The sequence below is a fragment of the Somniosus microcephalus genome, chromosome 28 (genome assembly GCF_052327205.1).
Source record: "Somniosus microcephalus isolate GS21.2 chromosome 28, FLI_Smic_1.0, whole genome shotgun sequence".
NCBI lineage: Eukaryota > Metazoa > Chordata > Chondrichthyes > Squaliformes > Somniosidae > Somniosus > Somniosus microcephalus.
This window is the reverse complement of record NC_141014.1, coordinates 666,650-679,374: the sequence shown is the minus strand read 5'-3', so window position 1 is coordinate 679,374 and position 12,725 is coordinate 666,650. Positions and strand designations below refer to the sequence as shown.

Genomic DNA, 12,725 nt, shown 5'->3' with positions numbered 1-12,725 from the left:
ACAATAGTCCTTAAATTTGCTCAATGAGTCTCTCAGGAGGCTTCACGTGTCTTGAGGATTTTCTGATTGATTGTCCTTGAATCTGAGTTGTTGCCTCAGATGATTGGTTCTCAGCTGTGTGATCAGGTTGTTCAACAGTATCAGTCTCTTGACCTGCTGTGGCTGGTTCCATGAGAAAATCTCGACGATTTCTTCTCAGGACAGCACCCTCATCTGTCTGAATGGTGTATGATCTTGGTTGAACTTCACTCAGGACAGTTCCCTTCTCCGTCCATGTGTTTGTTTTGTCTTTGAACCTTACTTGGTCACCAGTGTGGAGTTCAGGTAGGTTTTGTGTTCCTCTGTCATAATAGTACTTTTGCTTTTCTTTCTGTTGTTCTTTGAACTTCCTCACTTTCTCCCCCTCTTTTGTTTTCAGGAGGTTCTCTGGGATGGGTAGGTTTGACCTTAGCCGACGTCCCATCAGGAGATGGGCTGGTGACATACCGCACTCGAGCGGCGTTGTGCGGTATACAAGCATGCTTTGGTAGAATTCAGTTCCACTGTCTTTTGCCTTGTACATCAGTCTTTTCACTGTCTGGACTGATTTTTCCACTAGTCCATTGGACTGTGGATAGTGAGGACTTGACGTTGTGTGGACAAAGTCCCACTCTTTGGCAAAGTGTCGGATATTTGCATTGTTAAACTGGGGTCCATTGTCTGTGAAGACCTCGCTTGCCACGCCATGTCTGGAGAATATGGCTTTCATACTTCTTATCACAGCTTCTGCGGTGGTGGTGTACAGTCTACAAACCTCTGGATACAGGGAGTAATAGTCTGTGACGACAAGATAGTCCTTCCCTTGACATACGAATAGGTCAGCGCCTACCTTCTGGTAAGGTCTGTCTGGTGCTGGGTGTGGCTTTAGTGGTTCTACCGGATTGCTTGCTCGATATTTCAGGCATACTGTGCAGTTTGACACCTCATTTGTCACATCTTGGTTCATTCGTGGCCAGTACATCACCTCTCGTGCTCTTTTCTTACACTTTTCGATTCCCAGATGTCCTCCATGGATCCTTTTTAGCATCTCTTTTCTCAGGCTCTTTGGGATAACTATTTTTCTTCCTTTATAGATGATGTCTTCGACCACTGATAGTTCCGCCCTGCAGTTCCAGTACTCTGCTATGTCAGGTGAGCAGTCTTGCTTCATGTTGGGCCATCCATCCAAGGTGCTTTTCTTCAGTCGTCTCATTGTTTCATCTTTGTTTGTCTCAGTCTTTATGAGCTCCATTTTTGCATCTGCTATGGGCAGTGCACTTGTGATCATGTCCACGTAGGCATTCACTTTTTCATCCATTGTGGTGTTTGCGGGCTCACTTGGGTCAACAGCTCTGGACAACGTGTCTGCTGTATACATCAGCTTACCCGGTGTGTACGCAACATTCAGTGTATAGCGTTGCAGCCTGATCATCATTCTTTGTATTCTAAGCGGACAGCTATTTAGTGGCTTTTGGAACAATGCAATCAAGGGCTTATGGTCAGTCTCTACACTGATTGCTTGTCCTGCCACAAACTGGTGAAATCTTTCACAGGCGTATGTGATGCTGAGCAGCTCCTTTTCTATTTGAGCATATCGCGTCTCTGCGTCTGTCATTGAGCGCGATGCATATGCAATAGGTTTCCAGTAGTCATATTGTTGCAGAAGAACGGCACCGAGCCCACTCTGTGATGCATCTGATGATATCTTGATGGGTCCCGCTGGGTCATAAAACCTCAGAACTGGTTCCTCTGTGAGCAGTTTCTTTAGATCGCTCCATGACTTCTCATGCTCATGATTCCATTCCCATTCTATGTTCTTTTCAGTTAGTCTTCTCAGTGGTGCTATTTTTTCTGAGAGGTTGGGTATGAATTTCCCCATGTAGTTGATCATTCCATTAAACCTCTGCACGTCCTTTTTGCATTGTGGCCTTGGCATATTCTCAATGGCGGACACCTTTCTGGGATCTGGTCTGATGCCTTCACTGCTGAGGATATCTCCCACGAATGTCAGTTCTGTCACCCCGAGCTGGCATTTCTCTCTATTCAGCTTCAGGTTTGTTTTCCTTGTTGCTTCCAGCGCTTTTTTCAGTCTCTCGTCATGCTCAGTTCTCGTGGTTCCCCATACTATGATGTCATCCATTGATGTATCAACTCCCTCCAGGTGCTCATAGATCATATGGATAGTCTTGTGATACACTTCAGGAGCTGAGGCAATGCCAAATGGTAACCTTAGGAATCTGTATCTGCCATATAGAGTGTTGAACGTGCAGAGTCTTGAACTTGCTTCGTCCAGCTTCATCTGCCAAAATCCTGAGGATGCATCTAACTTGCTGAAATATTTTGCATTTGCAAACTGTGCCATGATTTCCTCACGTGTAGGAAGCTTGAAGTGCTCTCTCTTTATTGCTCTGTTTAGATCTCTTGGATCCAGGCAAATTCTGAGCTTTCCATTCTTTTTGTCCACTACGATGAGGGAACTCACCCACTCAGTTGGCTCATCTATCTTCTGAATCACGTTCAGGCTTTCCATTCTGTCCAACTCTGCCTTCAGTTGCTTTTGGAGAGCAAACGGAACTTTTCTGCATGGATGTATGACCGGTAATTAGTTATTATTTAGTTGTTAAATGAATGTTATGTACTGTTTATCTAAAAGGGGAGGAATTGTTGTATATGTACCTTTAAGGGAATAACTGGTCTCAGACTACAGTACCGGCAGTGACCACCCCTGTATTAAAGGCCCTAGCAGGCTTCTGTAGTTTCAGTTTCCAGGTTGTCTCCATTCAGTAAAGACTTGTTATAATCAACTCCTGCAGTCCGTGTCTCAATTATACACGGACATAATACCTACAACCCTCCCTATCTCAGTAACCTCCTCCAGCCCCTAAAACCCTTCCTATCTCTGAAGCCTCCTCGAGCCCTACAAACCTCCCTATCTCTCTAGCCTCCTCCAGCCCCACAACCCTCCTTATCTCAGTAAACTCCTCCAGCCCTACAACCCTCCCTATCTCTGTAACATCCTCCAGCCCTACAACCCTCACTATCTCTGTAACCTCCTCCAGCCCCTACAACCCTCCCTATCTCAGTAAACTCCTCCAGCCCTACAACCCTCCCTATCTCTGTGACATCCTCCAGCCCTACAATCCTCACTATCTCTGTAACCTCCTCCAGCCCCTACAACCCTCCCTAGCTCAGTAACCACCTCCAGCCCCTAAAACCCTCCCTATCTCTGTAGCCTACTCGAGCCCTACAAACTTCCCTATCTCTCTAGCCTCCTCCAGCCCCACAACCCTCCTTATCGCTGTAAACCCCTCAAGCTCTACAACCCTCCCTATCTCTGTAGACTCCTCCAGCCCGTACAACACTCCCTATATCTGCAACCTGCTCCAGCCACTATAATCTCCCTAGCTCTGTAACCACCTCTAGCCCTACAGCCCTCCCTCTCTCTGTAACCTCCTCCTGCCCTTACAATCCTCCCTATCTCTGTAACCTCCTCCAGCCCCTACAACTCACCCTATCTCTGTAACTACCTCAAGCCCTACAGCCCTCCCTATCTCTGTAACCTCCTCCAGCCCTACAACTCTCCCAATCTCTCTAACCTGCTCCAGCCCCACAACACTCCCTATCTATGTAATCTCCTCCAGACCTACAACCCTCCCTATCTCTGCAACCTCCTCCAGACCTACAATCCTCCCTACCTCTGTAACCTGCTCCAGCCCCTACAACACTACCTATCTCGGTAACTTCCTCCAGCCCCTACCACTCTCCCTATCTCTGTTACATCCTCCAGCCCTACAACTCTCCCTATCTCTGTAACCTCCTCCAACCCATACAACCCTCCCTATCTCTGTAACCTCCTCCAGCACCTACAACACTCCCTATCTCTGTAACCTCCTCCAGCCCCTACAACCCTCCCTATCTCTGTAACATCCTCCAGCCCTACAATCCTCCCTACCTCTGTAACCTCCTCCAGCCCGACAATTATCCCTATCTCTGTAACCTCCTCCAACCCATACAACCCTCCCTATCTCTGTAACCTCCTCCAGCACCTACAACCCTCCCTATCTCTGCAATCTCCTCCATCCCCGACAACCCTCCCTATCTCAGGAAACTCCTCCAGCCCTACAACCCCCTCTATCTCTGTAACCTCCCAAGCCCCTATAATCCCCCTATCTCTGTAACCACCTCCAGCCCTACAGCCCTCCCTATCTCTGTAACCACCCCCAGCCCCAACAATTCTCCCTATCTCTGTAACCTCCTCCAGCCCCTACAACCCAACCTATCTCTGTAACCTCCTCCAGCCCAACAACCCTCCCCATCACTGCAACATCTTGCAGCCTCTTCAGCCCTCCCTATCTCTGTAACCTCCTCCAGCCCCTGCAACCCTCCCTATCTCTGTATCCTCCTCTAGCCCTACAAACCTCCCGATCTCTGTAATCTCCTCCAAAACTACAGCCCTCCCTGCCTCTGTAACCTCCTCCAGCCCTATACTCCTCCCTATCTCTGTAACCTCCTCCAGCACTACAACCCTGCCTATCTCTGTAACCTCCTCCAGCCCTACGACCCTCGCTATCTATGTAACCTCCTCCACCCCCTACAACCCTCCCTCGCTCTGTAACTCCTCCAGCCCCTACAACCCAACCTATCTCTGTAAACTCCTCCAGCATACAACCCTCACTCACTCTGTAACCTCCTACAGCCCTTATATCCCTCCCTATCTCTGTAACCTCCTCCAGCACTACAACCCTCCCTATCTCTGTAAATGTCTCCAGCCCTACAACCCTCCCTATCTCTGTAACCTGCTCCAGCCCCTACAACCGTCCCTATCGCTGTAACCTCCTCCAGCCGCTACAACCCTCCCTATCTCTGTAACCCCCTCCAGCACTACAACCCTGCCTATCTCTGTAACCTCCTCCAGCCCTATACCCCTCCCTATCTCTGTAACCTCCAGCACTACTACCCTCCCTATCTCTGTAACCTCCTCCAGCCCTACAACCCTCCCTATCTCTGTAACCTCCTCCAAAGCTACAACCCTCCCTATCTCTGTAACCTCCTCCAATGCTACAAACCTCCCTATCTCTGTAACCTCCTCCAGCCCCTACTACCCTCCCTATCTCTGTAACCACCTCCAGCCCCTAGAACCCTCCATATCTCTGTAACCATCTCCAGCCCCACAACCCCCACTATCTCTGTAACCACCTTCAGCCGCTACAACCCTCCCTATCTCTGTAACCTCCTCCAGCCCTACAACCCCCCCTATCTCTGTAACCTCCCCAGCCCTACAACCCTCCCTATCTCTGTAACCTACTCCAGCCCTACAATCCTCCCTATCTCTGTCAACTCCTCCAGCCCCTACAACCCTCCCCATCACTGTAACCTCTTCCAGCTCTACAACCCTCCCTATTTCTATAACCTCCTCCAGCCCCACAATGCTCCCTTTCTCTGTCATCTCCTCCAGCGCTAAAACCCTCCCTATCTCTGTAACCTCCTCCAGCCCTACAACCCTCCCTATCTCTGTAGCCTCCTCCAGCCCCTACAGCACTCCCTATCTCTGTAGCCTCCTCCAGCACCTACATCGCTCCCTATCGCTGTTAGCTACTGCAGCCCTGCAACCCTCCCTATCTCTGTAACCTCCTCAATCCCAACAACCATCCCTATCTCTGTAACCTCCTCCAGCACCAGCAACCCTCCCTATCTCTGCAACCTCCTGCAGCCCCTACAACTCTCCCTATCTCTGTAACCTCCTCCAGCACCTACAACCCTCCCTATCTCTGCAATCTCCTCCAGCCCCTACAACCCTCCCTATTTCTGTAAACTCCTCCAGCCCTACAACCCTCTCTATCTCTGTAACCTCCACCGCCTTACAACCCTCCCAATCTCTGTAGCCTCCTCCAGTCCTCCAGCTCTCCCTATCCCTGTAAACTCCTCCAGCCCTACAACCCTCACTATCTCTGTAAACTCTACCAGCCCTACAACCCTCCCTATCTCTTCAGCCTCCACCAGCCCTACAAGCTTCCCTATCTCTGTAACCTCCTCCAGCGCCTACAACCCTCCCTATCTCTGCAATCTCCTCCAGCCCCTACAACCCTCTCTATATCTGTAATCTCCTCCAACCTATACAACCCTCCCTATCTCGGTAACCTCCTCCAGCACCTACAACACTCCCTATCTCTGTAACCTCCTCCAGCCCCTACAACCCTCCCTACCTCTGTAAACTCCTCCAGCCCGAACAACCCTCCCTATCTCTGTCACCTCCTCCAGCCCTACAATTCTCCCCATTCTCTGTAACTTCCTCCAGCCCTACAACCCTCCCTATCTCTGTAACCTCCTCCAGCCCTACAATCCTCCCAACCTCTGTAACCTCCTGCAGCCCCTACAACACTCCCTATCTCAGTAAACTCCACCAGCCCTACAACCCTCTCTATCTCTGTAACCTCCCCAGCACTACAACCCTCCCTATCTCTGTAACCACCTCCAGCTCTACAATCCTCCCTATATCTGTAAACTCCTCCAGCCCCTACAACCCTCCCCATCACTGTAACCACCTCCAGCCCTGCAGCCCTCCCTATCTCTGTAACCTCCTCCTGCCCCTACAATCCTCCCTATCGCTGTAACCTCCTCCAGCCCCTACAACCCAACCTATCTCTGTAACCTCCTCCAGCCGTACAAACCTCCCCATCTCTGCAACCTCTTGCAGCCTCTTCAACCCTCCCTATCTCTGTAACCTCCTCCAGCCCCTACAAGGCTTCCTATCCCTGTATCCTCCTCCAGCCCTACAACCCTCCCGATCTCTGTAATCTCCTCCAAAACTACAACCCTCCCTGCCTCTGTAACCTCCTCCAGCCCTATACTCCTCCCTATCTCTGTAACCTCCTCCAGCACTACAACCCTACCTATCTCTGTAACCTCCTCCAGCCCTACAACACACCCTATCTCTGTAAATGTCTCCAGCCCTACAACCCTCCCTATCTCTGTAAGCTTCTACAGCCCGTACAAACCACCCTATCTCTGTAACCTCCTCCAGCCCTACAACGCTCCCTATCTCTGTAACCTGCTCCAGCCCCTACAACCGTCCCTATCTCTGTATCCTCCTCCAGCCGTACAACCCTCCCTATCTCTGTAACCTCCTCCAGCCTTACAACCCTCCCTATCTCTGTAATCTCCTCCAAAACTACAACCTTCCCTGCCTCTGTAACCTCCTCCAGCCCTATACCCCTCCATATCTCTGTAACCTCCTCCAGCACTACAACCCTCCCTATCTCAGGAAACTCCTCCAGCCCTACAACCCCCTCTATCTCTGTAACCTCCCAAGCCCCTATAATCCCCCTATCTCTGTAACCACCTCCAGCCCTACAGCCCTCCCTATCTCTGTAACCACCCCCAGCCCCAACAATTCTCCCTATCTCTGTAACCTCCTCCAGCCCCTACAACCCAACCTATCTCTGTAACCTCCTCCAGCCCAACAACCCTCCCCATCACTGCAACCTCTTGCAGCCTCTTCAGCCCTCCCTATCTCTGTAACCTCCTCCAGCCCCTGCAACCCTCCCTATCTCTGTATCCTCCTCTAGCCCTACAAACCTCCCGATCTCTGTAATCTCCTCCAAAACTACAGCCCTCCCTGCCTCTGTAACCTCCTCCAGCCCTGTACTCCTCCCTATCTCTGTAACCTCCTCCAGCACTACAACCCTGCCTATCTCTGTAACCTCCTCCAGCCCTACGACCCTCGCTATCTATGTAACCTCCTCCACCCCCTACAACCCTCCCTCGCTCTGTAACTCCTCCAGCCCCTACAACCCAACCTATCTCTGTAAACTCCTCCAGCATACAACCCTCACTCACTCTGTAACCTCCTACAGCCCTTATATCCCTCCCTATCTCTGTAACCTCCTCCAGCACTACAACCCTCCCTATCTCTGTAAATGTCTCCAGCCCTACAACCCTCCCTATCTCTGTAACCTGCTCCAGCCCCTACAACCGTCCCTATCGCTGTAACCTCCTCCAGCCGCTACAACCCTCCCTATCTCTGTAACCCCCTCCAGCACTACAACCCTGCCTATCTCTGTAACCTCCTCCAGCCCTATACCCCTCCCTATCTCTGTAACCTCCAGCACTACTACCCTCCCTATCTCTGTAACCTCCTCCAGCCCTACAACCCTCCCTATCTCTGTAACCTCCTCCAAAGCTACAACCCTCCCTATCTCTGTAACCTCCTCCAATGCTACAACCCTCCCTATCTCTGTAACCTCCTCCAGCCCCTACTACCCTCCCTATCTCTGTAACCACCTCCAGCCCCTAGAACCCTCCATATCTCTGTAACCATCTCCAGCCCCACAACCCCCACTATCTCTGTAACCACCTTCAGCCGCTACAACCCTCCCTATCTCTGTAACCTCCTCCAGCCCTACAACCCTCCCTATCTCTGTAACCTCCCCAGCCCTACAACCCTCCCTATCTCTGTAACCTACTCCAGCCCTACAATCCTCCCTATCTCTGTCAACTCCTCCAGCCCCTACAACCCTCCCCATCACTGTAACCTCTTCCAGCTCTACAACCCTCCCTATTTCTATAACCTCCTCCAGCCCCACAATGCTCCCTTTCTCTGTCATCTCCTCCAGCGCTAAAACCCTCCCTATTTCTGTAACCTCCTCCAGCCCTACAACCCTCCCTATCTCTGTAGTCTCCTCCAGCCCCTACAGCACTCCCTATCTCTGTAGCCTCCTCCAGCACCTACATCGCTCCCTATCGCTGTTAGCTACTGCAGCCCTGCAACCCTCCCTATCTCTGTAACCTCCTCAATCCCAACAACCATCCCTATCTCTGTAACCTCCTCCAGCACCTACAACCCTCCCTATCTCTGCAACCTCCTGCAGCCCCTACAACTCTCCCTATCTCTGTAACCTCCTCCAGCACCTACAACCCTCCCTATCTCTGCAATCTCCTCCAGCCCCTACAACCCTCCCTATTTCTGTAAACTCCTCCAGCCCTACAACCCTCTCTATCTCTGTAACCTCCACAGCCTTACAACCCTCCCAATCTCTGTAGCCTCCTCCAGTCCTCCAGCTCTCCCTATCCCTGTAAACTCCTCCAGCCCTACAACCCTCACTATCTCTGTAAACTCTACCAACCCTACAACCCTCCCTATCTCTTCAGCCTCCACCAGCCCTACAAGCTTCCCTATCTCTGCAACCTCCTCCAGCGCCTACAACCCTCCCTATCTCTGCAATCTCCTCCAGCCCCTACAACCCTCTCTATATCTGTAATCTCCTCCAACCTATACAACCCTCCCTATCTCTGTAACCTCCTCCAGCACCTACAACACTCTCTATCTCTGTAACCTCCTCCAGCCCCTACAACCCTCCCTACCTCTGTAAACTCCTCCAGCCCGAACAACCCTCCCTATCTCTGTCACCTCCTCCAGCCCTACAATTCTCCCCATTCTCTGTAACTTCCTCCAGCCCTACAACCCTCCCTATCTCTGTAACCTCCTCCAGCCCTACAATCCTCCCAACCTCTGTAACCTCCTGCAGCCCCTACAACACTCCCTATCTCAGTAAACTCCACCAGCCCTACAACCCTCTCTATCTCTGTAACCTCCCCAGCACTACAACCCTCCCTATCTCTGTAACCTCCTCCAGCTCTACAATCCTCCCTATATCTGTAAACTCCTCCAGCCCCTACAACCCTCCCCATCACTGTAACCACCTCCAGCCCTGCAGCCCTCCCTATCCCTGTAACCTCCTCCTGCCCCTACAATCCTCCCTATCGCTGTAACCTCCTCCAGCCCCTACAACCCAACCTATCTCTGTAACCTCCTCCAGCCGTACAAACCTCCCCATCTCTGCAACCTCTTGCAGCCTCTTCAACCCTCCCTATCTCTGTAACCTCCTCCAGCCCCTACAAGGCTTCCTATCTCTGTATCCTCCTCCAGCCCTACAACCCTCCCGATCTCTGTAATCTCCTCCAAAACTACAACCCTCCCTGCCTCTGTAACCTCCTCCAGCCCTATACTCCTCCCTATCTCTGTAACCTCCTCCAGCACTACAACCCTACCTATCTCTGTAACCTCCTCCAGCCCTACAACACTCCCTATCTCTGTAAATGTCTCCAGCCCTACAACCCTCCCTATCTCTGTAAGCTTCTGCAGCCCGTACAAACCACCCTATCTCTGTAACCTCCTCCAGCCCTACAACGCTCCCTATCTCTGTAACCTGCTCCAGCCCCTACAACCGTCCCTATCTCTGTATCCTCCTCCAGCCGTACAACCCTCCCTATCTCTGTAACCTCCTCCAGCCTTACAACCCTCCCTATCTCTGTAATCTCCTCCAAAACTACAACCCTCCCTGCCTCTGTAACCTCCTCCAGCCCTATACCCCTCCCTATCTCTGTAACCTCCTCCAGCACTACAATCCTGCCTATCTCTGTGACCTCCTCCAGCCCTACGACCCTTGCTATCTATGTAAACTCCTCCAGCCCTACAACCTTCCCTATCTCTGTAACCTCCTCCAAAGCTACAACTCTCCCTATCTCTGTAACCGCCTCCAAAGCTACAACCCTCCCTATCTCTGTAACCTCCTCCAGCCCCTACTACCCTCCCTATCTCTGTAACCACCTCCAGCCCCTAGAACCCTCCCTATCTCTGTAACCTCCTCCAGCCCTACAACCCTCCCTATCTCTGTAACCTCCTCCAGCCCCAACAACCCTCCCTATCTCTGTAACCACCCCCAGCCCCTACAACCCTCCCTATCTCTGTAACCTCCTCCAGCCCTACAACCCTCCCTATCTCTGTAACCTCCTACAACCCTCCCTATCTCTGTAACCTCCTCCAGCCCTACAACCCTCCCTATCTCTGTAACCTCCTCCAACCCCTACAACCCTCCCTATCTCTGTAACCTCCTCCAGCCCCGACAACCCTCACTATCTCTGTAAACTGCTCCAGCCCCTACAACCCTCCCTATCTCTGTAACCTCCTCCAGCCCCACAACCCTCCCTATCTCTGTAACCTCCTCCTGCCCCCACATCCCTCCCTATCTCTGTAACCTCCTCTAGCCCGAACAACCCTCCCTATCTCTGTAACCTCCTCCGGCCCCTACAACCCTCCCTATCTCTGTAAACTCCTCCAGGCACTACAACACTTCCTATCTCTGTAACCTCCTCCAGCCCTACAACCCTCCCTATCTCTGTAAACTCCTCCAGGCACTACAACACTTCCTATCTCTGTAACCACCTCCAGCCCCTACAACCCTCCCTATCTCTGTAACCTCCTCCAGCCCCACAACCCTCCCTATCTCTGTAATCTCCTCCAGGCCCTACAACCCTCCCTATCTCTGTAACCTCCTCCAGCCCTACAACCCCCATCCCCCCACCCACCCACCATGATATCTGCGCTCCTCTAATTCTGGCCTCTTGAGCACCCCTGATTTTAATCGTTGAACCATTGGTGGCCGTGCCTTCTGTTGCCTGGGCCCTAAGCTCTGGAATTCCCTCCCTAAACCTTTCCGCCTCGATACATCTCTTTCCACTTTTAAGACGCTCCCTCTGTGACCAAGCATTTGGTCAGCTGCCCTAATTTCATCCTTATGAAGCTTAGTATCAAATTTTGTTTTATTACCCTCCTGTGAAGCTTGGGATATTTTACTATGTTAAAGGTGCTATATGTGTGTCTCAGTGTGTGAGTGTGTGTGTGTGTCTCAGTGTGTGAATGTGTGTGTGTGTCAGTGTGTGTGTCAGTGTGTGTGTCTCTGTACGTGTGTCTGTGTATGTGTGTGTGTCAGTGTGTGTGTCTCTGTACGTGTGTCTGTGTGTACGTGTTAGTGTGTGTCAGTGTGTGTGTCTCTGTGTACGTGTGTGTCTGTGTCTCTGTGTGTGTGTCTCACTTTCACACTGAACCCAGTTTCTCTGTCTTTTCTCACAGGAAGCCTATATCAGGCATGACGATCAGGTTCGGCTGGTGGGAGATGTGATCAGTGTGTTCGGAGCACTTGTAATCTTACTATTAGAGGTAACGGATGGGTCATCAAAGGGTCTATAGCCGCTCAGCACCCTGTGTCACTGACTGTATCTCTACTGATGTTAATCCAGCTCTCTCACACAGTCACTCAGTAACCCCTCTCCGCCAGCACCTTGTGTTACTGACTGTATCTCTACTGATGTTAATCCAGCTCCCTCACACTGTCACTCAGTAACCCCTCTCCCCCAGTGCCCTGTGTTACTGACGGTATCTCTACTGATGTTAATCCAGCTCCCTCACACTGTCACTCAGTAACCCCTCTCCCCCAGCGACCTGTGTAACTGACTGTATCTCTACTGATGTTAATCCAACTCCCTCACACTGTCACTCAGTAACCCCTCTCCCCCAACGCCCTGTGTCACTGACTGTACCTCTACTGATGTTAATCCAGCTCCCTCACACAATCACTCAGTAACCCCTCTCCCCCAGTGCCCTGTGTTACTGACTATATCTCTACTGATGTTATTCCTGTATTGATTTCTTTGTGGGTTCAATGATGAGACATTTATGAAAGAGAATGAGTTTTAATCTAAAGTCTGTTCAACTCTTTTATACAGCTTTTAGAGGAGACACGATGCTGTGATGCATCTAGAATGAAACTGAAACTAAACTAACTGCCTTGCTTCTCTCGGTCACATGCCCTCTGCTGGTCAGGCACAAGCAATCAATACATGCAATCATGCCATTAAGGCATCATAATCGA

General features: G+C 51.1%; 1 pseudogene; it reads left to right on the top strand.

Annotated features, from left to right (window-relative positions):
• The window catches only part of LOC147098715 (transient receptor potential cation channel subfamily V member 6-like), a 32,451-nt pseudogene extending 20,408 nt beyond the window's left edge, over positions 1-12,043 (top strand).
• The last annotated feature ends 682 nt before the right edge of the window (positions 12,044-12,725 follow it).